Source organism: Nelumbo nucifera, chromosome 7, assembly GCF_055504915.1.
Source record: "Nelumbo nucifera cultivar China Antique chromosome 7, China Antique-T2T, whole genome shotgun sequence".
NCBI lineage: Eukaryota > Viridiplantae > Streptophyta > Magnoliopsida > Proteales > Nelumbonaceae > Nelumbo > Nelumbo nucifera.
This window is the reverse complement of record NC_142655.1, coordinates 35,916,107-35,930,228: the sequence shown is the minus strand read 5'-3', so window position 1 is coordinate 35,930,228 and position 14,122 is coordinate 35,916,107. Positions and strand designations below refer to the sequence as shown.

General features: G+C 34.7%; 1 pseudogene across 2 annotated transcripts; it reads left to right on the top strand.

The window, feature by feature from the left end:
- Positions 1 to 7,011: 7,011 nt before the first annotated feature.
- On the top strand, positions 7,012 to 10,591 carry LOC104598341 (F-box/kelch-repeat protein At5g60570 pseudogene; annotated as a pseudogene). Of its 2 annotated transcripts, XR_016078650.1 has the most exons (3): positions 7,017 to 7,263; positions 7,491 to 7,826; positions 9,035 to 10,591. The product of XR_016078650.1 is annotated as an F-box/kelch-repeat protein At5g60570 pseudogene, transcript variant X2 (transcript). The 2 variants fall into 2 exon arrangements; XR_016078649.1 differs by having other exon boundaries at positions 7,012 to 7,826.
- Positions 10,592 to 14,122: the final 3,531 nt, after the last annotated feature.

Genomic DNA, 14,122 nt, shown 5'->3' with positions numbered 1-14,122 from the left:
TAGAATTTGGTCGAGTCCATGTTGAATTTCCAAGTGAGCATATAGCTTTGCTACCCCCTGTTGTGTAAGCCCCATGAAGCAGAAAAACAACTTTTATTTTTCCATCTCTTGATTAACATATAAACCACAAAATTTTTAGATGAGTTGGTTCTTGAACATGCCACACAATTAGTGGTGCAATGTGGGGGGACTGAGGTTGAGAATTTGTCAAAATTTGAATGAAGGCCCTGTTTTTTCTTTCTTTTTTTTTTTTTTTGTGATGTGTGTGTGTGTGGGGGGGGGGGGATTTACCCCACTAAATGCACTTATCCAAGTGTTTCCTGTTGGGTAAGTGCATTTACCTATGTTCTTTTATTTTCACGTAAATAATAAAATAACCATTTTAGCCATAAAAACCTATTATTAAAAAGGATAATTTTGTCCCATCCAAGTGTTAGCAATTCCCCCCTCCCCCTCCCAGGTGGGAAAATTGCTTACTCACCTTGGAGATGGGTATCACTATCACTTACCTAGATAATTGGTATTCAGGAAAAATAAATTTTTCCTGGACTCTACATAAATCTAAAAAGAATATGGGTATCTAAGTCAATGAGAACCAAAATCACATCAACCAACTTTTCCCCCCTCTTAAAATCCAAAAAAAAAAAAAATCCAAACCATCCCGAAAGTTAAGTTTGATACAATGTAAATTCTTCAACTCAAGTGCCCAATTGCATTCCTTTCCACAACTATTGGGCATTTTGTTTTAGAGTGATATGTTTTGAAACCAATCAAGATGGTTCTGATCTACAAAATATCATCAGTTTTTGTTCATGGCAAAATGTTGTAGTTTTTATTTATGTAGACATTACATTACAGCTTTTCTTTTTTAAAAAGCACTATGGTGATTCCAATCAATTCAATAAAATATTACAATATCTCGCCTTCAATCAATAACCCATTAAATCAAAGTAATAGCCCACCCGGTTATTGTCTTATTTTGAGAAACGATGGGTTCACCAACTTATAAGTTTTAACTTTTTAATTTAATATATCACATAATGGTACTGAATAGAATGCTCTAACGTGATTCCAATCAATTCAATGAAATATTACAATATCAATCCATCACCCCAATAATCCTTCCCGATTAGTATCCTCTACTTTGGGGCTAGTGTCATTTTGGTTTCTAAACTTTAAAACGTGACAATTCAGTACTCAAACTTTTAAAATGTGTGGATCCAACACCTGTCGTTAACTAATCCGTTAACTAGTTGTTAAATGATATTTGAAAAGACACAAATACCCTTTGAATGTCATATAATTTTCTTTATCAACTATTCACATGTTGATAAAAATGAACAGTCTCGAATCCTTACATTTTCTATTCAAGAAAGTTGGGGTTACGTCACAGTGAGCATTTTGGGGGCCCCAACTTTCTTGAATAGAAGAGGCAAGGATTTGGGACTGTTCATTTTTTGTCAATGTTTGGAAGGTTGATAAAGAGAATTAGATGACACTCGAAGGGTATTTGTGTCTTTTCAAGTGATACTTAACGACTGGTTAATGACCTGGTTAACGGTAGGTACTAGATTGATACGTTTTAAAAGTTTGGGTACTAAATTGTCACATTTTAAAGTTCGGGGACCAAAATGGCACTAGACCCAAAGTACAAGGTACTAATATGGAATTTTCCCTAAATCGAAGTAGTAACCCACTTGGTTATTGTCTTATTTTGAGAAGTGATGGGTTCACTAACTTATAAGTTTTTACCCTTTAATTTAATATATCTCACATGATCCCACTCAATAGAACATAATGGTGAAATAGGACTTATGTAGTCGAGTAAATATGACTGAAAAAGGTTTAGATGATAATGATGATCTTACATCTAGACATTTACACTTGGGGCTGTTTGTTTTTCGAATTTTGAGAAGGGGGAAAGCTTGTTAATGGGATTTTGGTTCCCATTGACGAGTTACCCATATTCTTTTAGATTTATGTGGGGTCTACTGAAAATTCATTTTCCTCAAGCATTAGTGGGTAAGTGATACCTAGCTCCCAGGTGGGTAAGTAACTTTCCCACTTGGGGGGGAAATTGCTAACACTTGGGTGGACACAAGATTGCTCCTTTTAATAATGGCTTTCTATGGCTAAAACAGTCATTGTTTTATTTACTTGGGAAATAAAAGACCATGGATAAATGTATTTACCTAAATAAATAACTTCCTAAAAAATGAAAAGAGCCTTGATGGTCAATTCGTCAATGTAATCGGGTATATTGTTCTACATATGTGATTTAGTCACACTATAGTGGGGTCTAGTAGGTTCAATTACCACATTTATTTGAAAGAGGACAGTACTGAACATAATGGAGATCGAGGTGCTGGCCAAATGGCTCAAGCTAATATTCCCAAATATTCTTAAGATCCTTTGCAAGGAATCGGTGGACCAATGACTAGGGCAAGGACAAAGATGATGAAAGAGGTTCTACAAGGCTTCATCAGGGAAGTGCATGACAAAGAGGCTGTTTTAGAATATTCTAAGACTGTTCTACCAGTTTCCAAAACTTCACCAAGGATAATCACATATCTTTATGTGCAAGGCTTAGAACTTGAAGAACAAAGCTTGATGGGTTTGGCGCATAGACATGATAAAGAAAATGCCCAATTCACATGCTAAGATGTATTGATGGGCTTATTTTTTTATCTTGTTTTGTTTATTTTGACTTTTCTATGCTTAGTTGTCATTAGTTGTAGTTTTTTAGGAGGATTCCTATTTTAAAGCAGATTTGTTTTCCTAAATTAAAGGGATCTTCATCAGTTAGGTGTTTCCTGATAAGATAATCATTAGTTAGGAGTTTCCTTATAAGATTAGGAGTTTCCTTATAAGATAATGATGTTTACATGCCTATATAAAGGCCACAATTATGTAACACGAAAAGCAATCAATAATACAGTGGTATTTTCAGCAAGCTTAGCTTTGCCTTCTTGTGTTCTTGGTAGAACAGTTTATTTTCTAGCTTCTGGGTGCGCATAACAACTTAATTCAAGAGTTCCTAGAGCAAGTCGTCTAGTGGGTTCTTATCAGAACACCCCCTAAATAGAAAAATAATACTTCATTATAGTATTAATGGCCATCATTTGAGCCATTCCTAAGGTTGCATTTGTTTGCCGTGTAATACCAAACTAATGTTATATTACACTCTGGTCAGTTTTATAGCAATTCGGATGGAGTGTAATTAAACATAAAAAATCAATGTAAAACTCCACTCACTAGGGCTGTTCACAGGTTGGGTTGGGTCGGTTTACTGATGTTTTTTCAACCGACTCGACCTGGTCGGGTTACCTGAAATTGAAATCGAAACCAACCTTATATTAAGCAAAACTGACTTGATCAGTTTGAGTCAGTTTGGGTTGGTTTGGGTTAGTTTTGGCTCTACTTAGTGGCGACTTAATTGTTGTTCAAGTGTTCATTTCTGGCTCTACATTCCCAAAGGAAACCAGCATTTTCTTAATGTTTTCTGGCCCATCCATGGATCTAGTTGTGGAGGGAGCAGAATTTGAGAGTACTATTTGCCAACTGGTGTCCACTTACACTATAGAGATGAGAGATATATAGTGTAACTAAGTAGGTTGTAACTACTAATTAGGAACAAACTACTAAGTCGGTTTGGTTCAGGTCATATATAGTGTAACTAAGTAGGTTGTAACTACTAATTAGGAACAAACTACTAAGTCGGTTTGATTCGGGTCGGTTTCGATTTTTACACATAAAAACCGAAAACTAAACCAAATCATCGGTTTATGATTTTTTATAACCCGAAACCGACCGATGTTGAAGAAAACCTATCCAACTCGGATTGGGTCAGCCCGGATTGGTCGGATTGGACTTATGAACAACCCTACCACTCACATAGAGAGTTTTGCATCGACAATTGATGTAAACATTAACTTCCATAAAAACGATATAAACATTTTACATTGATAATCCTAGTTTTCATTTACATCGTTCCTAAATTTTAAATTGATCAGTATATAACTCCAATGGTGTAAAAAGTACATTTACACCTCATTTTAACGTCAGGCGAATTTTTCTTAGCTTAAGTACCAAATGATTTGATTTGAGTCATAAAAAATCATTAACTCAAACCAAAAACGGGTTGGCTCGGAAATTAATAGCAAAACCATCAAATTGGACAAAAACGATTTGGTCAAATTTTAGGGTCTAAAGAAAACCATCAACTCCTAAAAATGCTAAATTGAAACATACCTACTAACGCTGTGGTAGGGAAACCTTTACAAAACCTTGTAAAGGTTTTGTTTGGTTTGTGGGATGGGAAGGGAAAATATGGAATATTCCTCCCTTTCCAAGTTTGGTTTGTGGGATGACATGAAATGGGATGGGAAAAATGTTGGATTTATAGACCTCAATTCTTGGGATGTGGAGTCTCATCATGTTGGTGAGAAACAAGTGGGAATGTAAGGGAAAACTTATTTAACAAAAGAAATAAAAACACCTGCCTTGTTTTATTTCTAAGAGTTAATAGAAGGTCCATGACCCATAAATAAATTATTAATTATTTAATAACATATTAATAAATTAAAACAAATAATAAATTAATAAAAACATTAGTCAATAAATAATATAATGAATAATTATTTTTTATAATAAACTATTGAAATTATTAATTAAATCATAAGTATTATTAAAATAAAATATAATAATTAAAATTAAAATATTAATTAATGTTAATAATTAAAAAACTAATTAATATCAAATTAATAATTAACAATAAATACTAAATCATAAAAATATGATTAATTAATTAATAAATAACAAAAATGTTAATTAATTAATTAATTTACTAATTAAATAATTATTTTATCATTAATAAATTAAAAGAAATAAGTTATCAATAATTACAATATTAAAATTATTAATTAAGTCATTAGCATTAATAAAATATAATATTAATAATAACTTATAAACTAATAAAATGTAAAATGTGAATTAATTAACTAATTATAGATTTTAAATAATTAATATATAACTGATAATAAAATAAGAAATAATAAAAAGTCTTATTAACTAATTAATAATTAACAAAAATATTTAATAATTAATTAATGAATAACTAAATAAGGATTTAATTATTAAAATTGTTAATAGAATTGTTAAATAATTAAACATTAAAATTGTTAAATAATTAAAATTAATTAATAATAAAATAAAATTATTAATTAATTAATAGTAAATATTAATAAAATAAAAATAAAAAATGTCGATTCTTAATTAGATAATTATCATTATTAATTAATTATAAAATTAATTTATAGTTTATAAGTAATTAATAATTATTAATAATATACAATAATAAAATATTAAGAACTAATTAATTAATAATTATTACTAGGGTTGATTTTCCCACTATCTTCCCTTTTGCATCCACATAATGGAACATGAAAAGTTTCCACCCATTTTCCCTTTTGTGAAGGTTTTCTACCTTTTCTTTCAAACCAAATATAGCCTAAAGGGTTAATTCATTCAACTAGGGCTGTTCATAAGAATGCCCAACCCGACCAAACCGACCCAACCCGAGTCGGTCGGGTTTTCATCAGTACTGGTCGATTTCGGGTTGGGCAGATTATAAACCGATATATCGGGTCGATTTTCGATTTTCTTGTGTGAAAACCGAAACCAACCCGACCCGAACCGAACTAGTCACTAGTTCGGTAGTTCCTAGTTTGAGTAGTTTCCTACTTAACTATAACTAGTCTTCTACTAGAATTAGAAGGCCCATTAGGCAATTACAATTAGCATAGACAATCTATCATAGTTTCTAACTTTCTATAATCTTTTACACCAAATAGGCAACCATTAGGCTATTACAATTAGAATTCAATTAAGTGTCCTTTTGTATAGGAGCAAAACCGAAACCGACCCAAACCAGCCCAACCCGATTCAAACCGACCAGGTCGGGTCGGGTGGGAAAACCCTAATAAACCGACCCAACCCGACCCATGAACACCCTACAGTCAACTGAAATTTTGGAAAAGGCTCACCAAAGGGAGCCTCAAGAAGACAAGAACCCTCTGCAGTGAATCGGCTCCTCACACCAACCTCACAGAGTATTGGGACTCTTCCTATTAATAATAAATACAAATACCGGAGAGGTTCTCGATGTGTAGTCAGAACATGCTGTGAGGTTGAAATGAGGCGCGCTTTGTGACGAGCAGATCCGGACTCTATGCCCTTGACTACGTCGCTGAAAAATCCAAAACTCCCAAGCTTGAAACAACCGTTTCTTAACTTTCTTTAAAAAAAGCGGACGGCAACTTCTGACGGAATCGGCTGTGTCCGTTTGTTCCGGTGACGTCAGTTCCGACCTCAGACCCACTACGAGGCAAACCCTCAGTGGCGTTTCCGTAATTGAAAGAAAAGTCGGGAGTCCCTTTACTAAAGCTCCGCCGGTTTGCCCCATCCGTTGGATCCTGCTCAGAGATCCAACGGAATCTATAATAGCATTACGCAGATCGAAGATATAGCTTATCATTTCCCCGTTGAATAAAGGACTAGCGAGCTTCTTATCCGGAGCGACAGATGGAAACTGCGTTACGGCCAGAGGAGAGAGAGAACAAAACCATATAGAGGTTTTACAGAAAAGGAGAGTTTGTAGAGACTGGAGACCGTTTCTTTTCCTTTTTTGGACAAAAAAAAGTTATTTTTATCCGTTTTACTGATTGACCGCGCCGTAACATCGTAGACCGGATTCAAGTGGTCTATAGTCAAAGATGTAGACTGCTGTAGTAACAGTTGGATTAGAATCCTCTATTTTGGGTTACATATGGGCAGTCTGTAGACCACTGATATTATCCGTTTGATTGGAGGACTTGATATCTTTGACAAAATAGATTTTAATCCAACAGTGGAGGAGTGAGCATGTAGGAACTGGGTGTGTCTTAAGTTTCGTCGAAGAGAACGAAATATTCCGAGGTTGGCTATAAAAGGGAGAGAGAATTTCGGGAGTGAGAAATGAGTAATGTGGAAGAGAAGTGGAAGCTCTCTCGCTCTCTCGCTCTCTCGCTCTCTCTCTCTCTCTCTCTCTCGCTCTCTCTGATCTGAGCGTAAGAAGGTTTCTATCTGAGTAAATCTGCGACGACAATGCCTTGAGGGATGGTTTCTCTGCCGATTTCCAGTGGAACTCGGTGAGATTCCGGCGATTGTCGAGTTAAGTTCTTGACCGTTTGGTTTTTTGATTGTTTCCCGCGATCGGTATCCAAGGTGAAGGTTACGACGAGAAAGCCAAAACTTTTTTATTGGTTTGATTTTTTTCCGGTGGTGATCTTGTGATTTCTTGTTGACTTAATTGGCGGAAGTTGTTTGTGATTGCAGAGTTTTGATTTGAGTTTATTTGATTTGTTTTATTTTTTGGGAGTTAATAGACTGGTTCTTCTGAAAAGAATTGTCATTTGGTTTTGGTTGTTTATCGGTTTTAACCGATACTTCAGTTGTCCGGCAGCCTGAATCTGTGGTTTCTGGCGGGTTGTTAGAGAATTTTGGCCTGACGACGGAGAGATTTCCACCAGAAAAGGTGAAGATTCGTTCAGAATGTCATCTTCAAATGTGGAGACCTATTCGGATAATCTTCTTTGGTTTAGCGGAATGCGACAGTGAAGTGAAGCTCTTTTTTGATTTTACTGAGAGCTTAACATCTCTATGATCTAATGGCGAAAGCTAGGTTTCTGGATTCTGAGTCAAGGAAGCACGACAATGTCCTGATTATGAGATTCTACAGCCGATAGATCTGACATTTAATATTTATCTGCTTGATTCGATTTCTTCAGGTATAACCTTACTTGGTCTTACTTATAGAATCTGTATGGAAAATGCACCTACTGGTTTTGATAAAAAATTGAAAAAATTTAATCTATATATACAATTAGATACTTCCTCTCTTTCAGTTCGATGTTTGGTTTCCATTAATTGCGGTTGAGTACCGATTTCTGCTGCAACGGTAAAAAGGCTCCAGCATACAAGCATGATGAAGTGATGATGTTTTGCTTTTTTGTAAGAAGTTTTATTATATATATGTAGTTAATTCTGTTTCTTTTTCAGTTCTTTTATCACTTTTTCTCCCCCTTCCCCAGCACACTTGTAATTGTAAATATGATTCAGAATCACTCAGCCTTCTTGATAGTCTACCTCTCCTAATATTCTTACTTTGCTAGATGGTTCAAGCAGTGTTTCGAGAAAACATAAGCTTTTAGTTGATGTACTTCTTGCATCTTGCCTTGAGTTCATAGTTCATTACGCCAGTTTACTGGCCAAAACCATCATGATTATGGGTTGAAGTTCATCTTACCCAATATAGAACAGAGGATTAATGTTGTAGACAATATTTTTGGCCTATTGATTTATGGATTTGTCTTTTTTTTTTTTTTCTTTTATGTTGGTCTGTTTTTTTACTGCACATTTGTTCTATCCAATGAATTAAGATCCCTTTTACCCTGGTAGTTGATCTTCTTGGTTGATTCTGTTTTGTGTCACGACATAATTTTGAATTAAAATGTCAAGGTTTTGGTCCAATTAACATTTAGCAGTACGGACCTGTTTTTTCTGTTATTGCCACGTATAGATTTAGTTGATATTCGATGTAATAAATGTTTGGCATTTCCTTCGTTCACTTTGCTTTTGTGACAGACGTCAAATTAAGATGCCAAAAGTTATAATCTGGATAGATTGGACAATTCAAACATATTCTATTTGTTTCCATTATTGGATACTGCCAGATTCATTGGATATTTGTAGAAATAAATATGTGGCTCAACAAACCCATAAATTAGTAGTTGTTTCCTGTACAATTTGTTGCTTCTGTTACCGATTTTCTAGTTCTTGAAATAAATATGTGGCTTAACAAACCCATAAATTAGTAGTTGTTTCCTGTACAATTTGTTGCTTCTGTTACAGATTTTCTAGTTCTTTTTGACTTTGTTTTGTTTCCTTCTCTTCTTCCATTTTTTTGGCCAGTGTTTGATATTGCAAACTATCTCAGATGGTTTTTAGGTATTTCTTTGATGAACTGAAGAGAAATAAGGACGAAGTGAAGAGAAATAAAGATATTCCAGATTTACCAGCTATGGTTGGTGCACAAGGATGTGTTATTCCACAGCTCCGTACTTCTTTCAATTGTGGCTCTGAATCTTTCCAGATAAATTGGTATTTACTAGGTTGCATGTTATTGGCAAGAAATAAAAACCTGACCAGTGATGACATACTTGACAAGGGAACTGACATGCCTAGTTTGGATCCTATAAAGTTAAAGAAAATGAAACACACAGTTACAGAACACTCAGGTGATAAAACGGGCCGAGCTTCTGATGACAGTTTCTTACCTGGCCTTAATGATGATATGGTACTAGATATTCTTGCTTGGACCAGCAGGGCTGATTACCCATCACTTGCATGTGTGAATAGAAAATTTAAGTCATTGGTTTCTAGTGGATATCTGTACAAACTGAGGAGGCATTTGGGTGTCATAGAGCATTGGGTATATCTGGCATGCATTAGCATGCCATGGGAAGCTTTTGATCCTGTAAGATGCAAATGGATGAGGTTACCTGCATTGCCATGTGACGTTTGCTTTAGTTCTGCAGATAAGGAATCTCTTGCTGTGGGAACTCAGCTACTTGTCTTTGGTCAAGAGTTAACAGGATTTGCAATTTGGAAGTATAGCTTGATTACACATGAATGGTCTAGATGTCCCCTGATGAACCTATCTCGCTGTTTGTTTGGTTCCAGCAGCCATGGAGAAATTGCTATTATTGCAGGGGGAAGTGATAAGGATGGAAATGCTTTGAAGTCTGCTGAGTTTTATAATTCTGAGCTGGGTGTTTGGAAAAACTTGCCTGATATGAACTTACCACGTAAAATGTGTTCAGGCTTCTTTATGGATGGAAAGTTCTATGTCATTGGGGGAGTGTCGGGCTCCGAGTCCTTAACTTGTGGTGAAGAGTATAATATTGAGACAAGGACATGGAGGAGGATAAATGACATGTACCCTTGTCCCAAAAGACCTTTGCAGTGTCCTCCTCTGGTTGCTGTTGTCAATAATCAACTCTATGCTGCTGATCAAACAACAAATGAGGTCAAGAAATATAACAAGATGAATAATACATGGAGTGTTGTGGGAAGGTTGCCTCTCAGGGCTGATTCTAATAATGGCTGGGGTTTAGCATTCAGGGGATGCGGTGACAAGTTATTGGTGGTAGGTGGACAACTAGGGTGTGGATATGTTGTGCTCCACTATTGGTGTCCTGAGGATGGCAACAATGGAGAAACAGAGTGGAAGGTGCTTTCCGTCAGGGAGCGATCAGGTGCTTTCGTGTGTAACTGTGCAGTGATGAGTTGCTAAAGCTCATTGCCATGTTTATTTTGGATCTTAATATTCTGCTGGAGAATGCCAGATGCTTCATCAAATTGGAGAAGCAATTATGTTTTCATGGTGTTCTCTATTTAATAACTTACATTTATTCTAATACCCTTTATTCGATTTCCTGGATATCAGATAATCAGAATATATCATTTAATAACATGGATTCTTCTTTTCTCATTTTCTCAGTTGTCATTAATAGAAAGATCATTAAAATTTATACTACGAGGAAAGAATTACTTCTGACTGTGCCATTATGCTGTTTATGTTTGTGGATTTCTTTCTGGGTGGAAGTTCTCAAATATTTTGATGCTTCTTGAAAGCATTGCTTTTCTGTTTCTTATGGTCTTTGAAAGAAGCCCTGCACAACTAGTGGTTACTTCTTACTATATCACCATATAGAAGAGGCTTGAATCCAAATAAGATAAGTAGGGAACTCTAAAACTGTTAGTAACTCCATAGAGGTGTTGTAGAAGAGGTATTATTTCCTTTCTAAGGAAGTAGAAACTTGTGAATGATTAAGATTAGAGTATCTTGAATGGGAACAAAATGGAAGATCATTTCTTTATTGTGTTTTTTTTCCTCTTTGATATTCAACTTTGGTGAAATGGCAACTTTTCTGCCTTACTTTATTTTTTAAAGTAACTCCTATCACAATTTAATGCATTGGTGGATGCATATTCACCCTCTGATAGCTCTTATACTCTTATGTAAAATTGGGTGGTTTGTTAAAGTTGTATACCCATTTTTAAAAATTTGAAATATGTATATGCAACTCGTCTACTCCCTGCAGTGGTGGAAGAATTGCAGTAAATTGAAAGTATAAATTGGATAATTTGTCTTATTGCAAATAATAGAGGAGACTCTATTTAACATTTAACAAAGGTGTGTAGTAGGGGAAACTCCATTACATTATAGATATGCAGTGACAATTTGGAAAGTTTGCAATTTTTCCCTCTTTTAAAGGGAAAATGGCATATCTATTAATCATATACATGCAAAAAAGTAAAAGGACCCAAATATCCAGTGCATAATAACCTTACATTGTTAGTGAGCAAAAAGGCACCATTAATGCACCATTAGCAACATACCAAAACCATTTCTTTTTTCTGAACATTAGCAACACATACCATCACTTAACCTTTATTTTGTTCTTTTTCTGTCTTATGCTCAGTTAAGATGCATGTTTAAGTCACAAGTATCAAATTTTTACATTTTTATTTATTTGTTGCAACTACCCATGTTTCTTTGGATTATTTTGAACCTTTGCTATATTCTGTTGTTTTTTGTATGCTGTGGTTCACAGTTTTGGAAGGAGTTGTTTTTGTTTTGTTTTGTTTTCTTTTAATTTTTCCTAACATTATGGTATCACATTAAATATCATGTTACCTGTAAGATATGGGCTATTTCATGGTTTCTTTTCTTATCATTAAATTTTTTTGATCAGTTTTTCTTATCATTAAATTGGTAAATGCTTCAAATGTTACTGTATGTACATTACTATCTGGTCTCAGTCAGTCACTATGAAATGTCAAAAAGTTCTGAGCTTTCCTGTCATTACATTAGGACATAGCTCATATATCATGGTCTGCCTTTGTACCATTATCTTGTCTAAAGTAATCAATGACTATAAATGGATCCCAATTCTGTTCCCAAATATGCTTTTCTGCTACTGTTCTTTCTATGTAGGTTTTTCTTTATAAATTTCCTGTGTTTTCCTATGTAGTGATATCTATTGTTAAAAAAGGTCACCTTTCTTTTCACATTTCGTCCTGTTATCAGATCAATCTTTAAGTTTGTTTTCGTGAGGCAACATTGTACGGTTCCCACTTATAATATATAATAGTTCATGTTTGTCAAGAGTAAGACGCTTGCAATATCTAACTATCTGTTTTTCTTAGTTCAGCACCTGATGGCTATTGACTAGATCTAAGATGCTGGAAGATGGGTTTCTATACTACATTTCCATGAGTTTAGCAGATCTCTGGACTTTGTAATGGTATGAAAAATATAAGGGCCAACATATTGAAGTAGTATACCAGCTTTTTAAATTATCCTTATGGTGCAACATCTCTAATATTTACTTGGTAAACTGCTCGTGAAACATGAAAGAGGTCCTTCAATTAGTCATGGGCTTCTGCAAAATCCAATCTGTAACTTAAAGTAATTTTGTCAGCACACAGAACCACATTTTGGATTTCTCTAACTGGCTTGTTAAAAATAGTGGTAGCTCTTGCAAGGTCTAAATAGTACCTGATGTCCTTGGGGGGACATAAAGACCAGATTTTAGTAGGAGAAACAAAATCCATCATCATGTACAAAACCATTACTTTCTTCATTGCTTGCTTTCTGGGATTTGCATCAAATTGGTCGCAGGTGATTCTTTTTCTTCATCCCAGGCATAATTGCTAGCTACGTCTTCTAAGAACCAACTACCTTCATCCTTCTCTGGAGTACCTGAAAATAGGTTGTGATGGGTCCTACAATCGCCTTGATACTTGTATGTTAAATTTTACAGCTAATAATTGTCTATAAGTTCTTCCATCATGGATGTAATGGTCAACGTATTGGTTCTAAAACATTTCTGAGAGTATAACCAAGATGTATGCTCTGGGCAAGATGTATAACAATTGTCTAAGACTCTATTTTCATTATATCATACACTCTGGGCAAGATTTATGCTCTTTCCAGTTTTTCTCGTTGTTTCCTTCTTAAATCTAGTGAAATAATGATGCTTCTATACGTAATACGTAATTAAAACTCGAAAGAGTAAAAGGTTATCTGCCCCTGCCTACTCTCAAACTTTTATCTGGAAGATGTAAATCTCAGACCATGTGCAGAGCACATTATTATCTTATTCTGAAGGCCCCATTAGGAATGGTTTTTAGCCGAACACATCATGAGTCTCCAAGTAAACCTTTCAACTTCAAGCCGTTTTACATTCTCCCTCTGGCACAACACTTTGGATAGAATATTGGACAGTGCAATGATTGTTTATTTCCAAATTACTTTCCTTTTCTTAGATGCTCACCTATAGAAGAATCCAAATCCCATTATGCTTTAAAATTATCATCATTCAAGATTCTCTTGGATGTTTCTTTCAAAAAAAAAAAGATGAGATTGTTGATCAGTTTCCTCCATCTCCACAGAACTATTACTCATGACAGCAACAATCATTCCAATCACCTTTCCATTTGGTTGCTTGTAGGTTGGACATACTTGGGGTAGATGACATTGTTTAATGGTTATCTTTTGTCATTATTCTGCACTTGGCAGCCAACATCAAGAACTGACAAACATGGAAGGTCGTCTAATCATTCAAAGAATTTAAGGCTTTCTTATTATTTCCCATCTATGCTGCTCCAACATACTTCTCAAGTCTTTTCATCTAATTCAATTGTGAGAATAATGATCCTTGATGCTGATAAAAAAAAACCAAATTTTGATCCTTGACTGATTTTCAAGCATTTATTATTATTTTTTGAATGTTTATTTTCATGGTTAAATTGGATGTTAGGAGATTTTGATCACCCTGGATCCAACAAATATGACCTCAAATATAAATGTTCTACATAGAAAGATTTTTCTAGATGCCTTTTTTCAATAAAGGAACGCATTTGATAGTTGAGAATTTGGAAAACAAAGCTTTTCATAAACTTAAAACTTCAGTACTTGGCCTTTTCATTATTTATATATATTCTATTCTTTTCA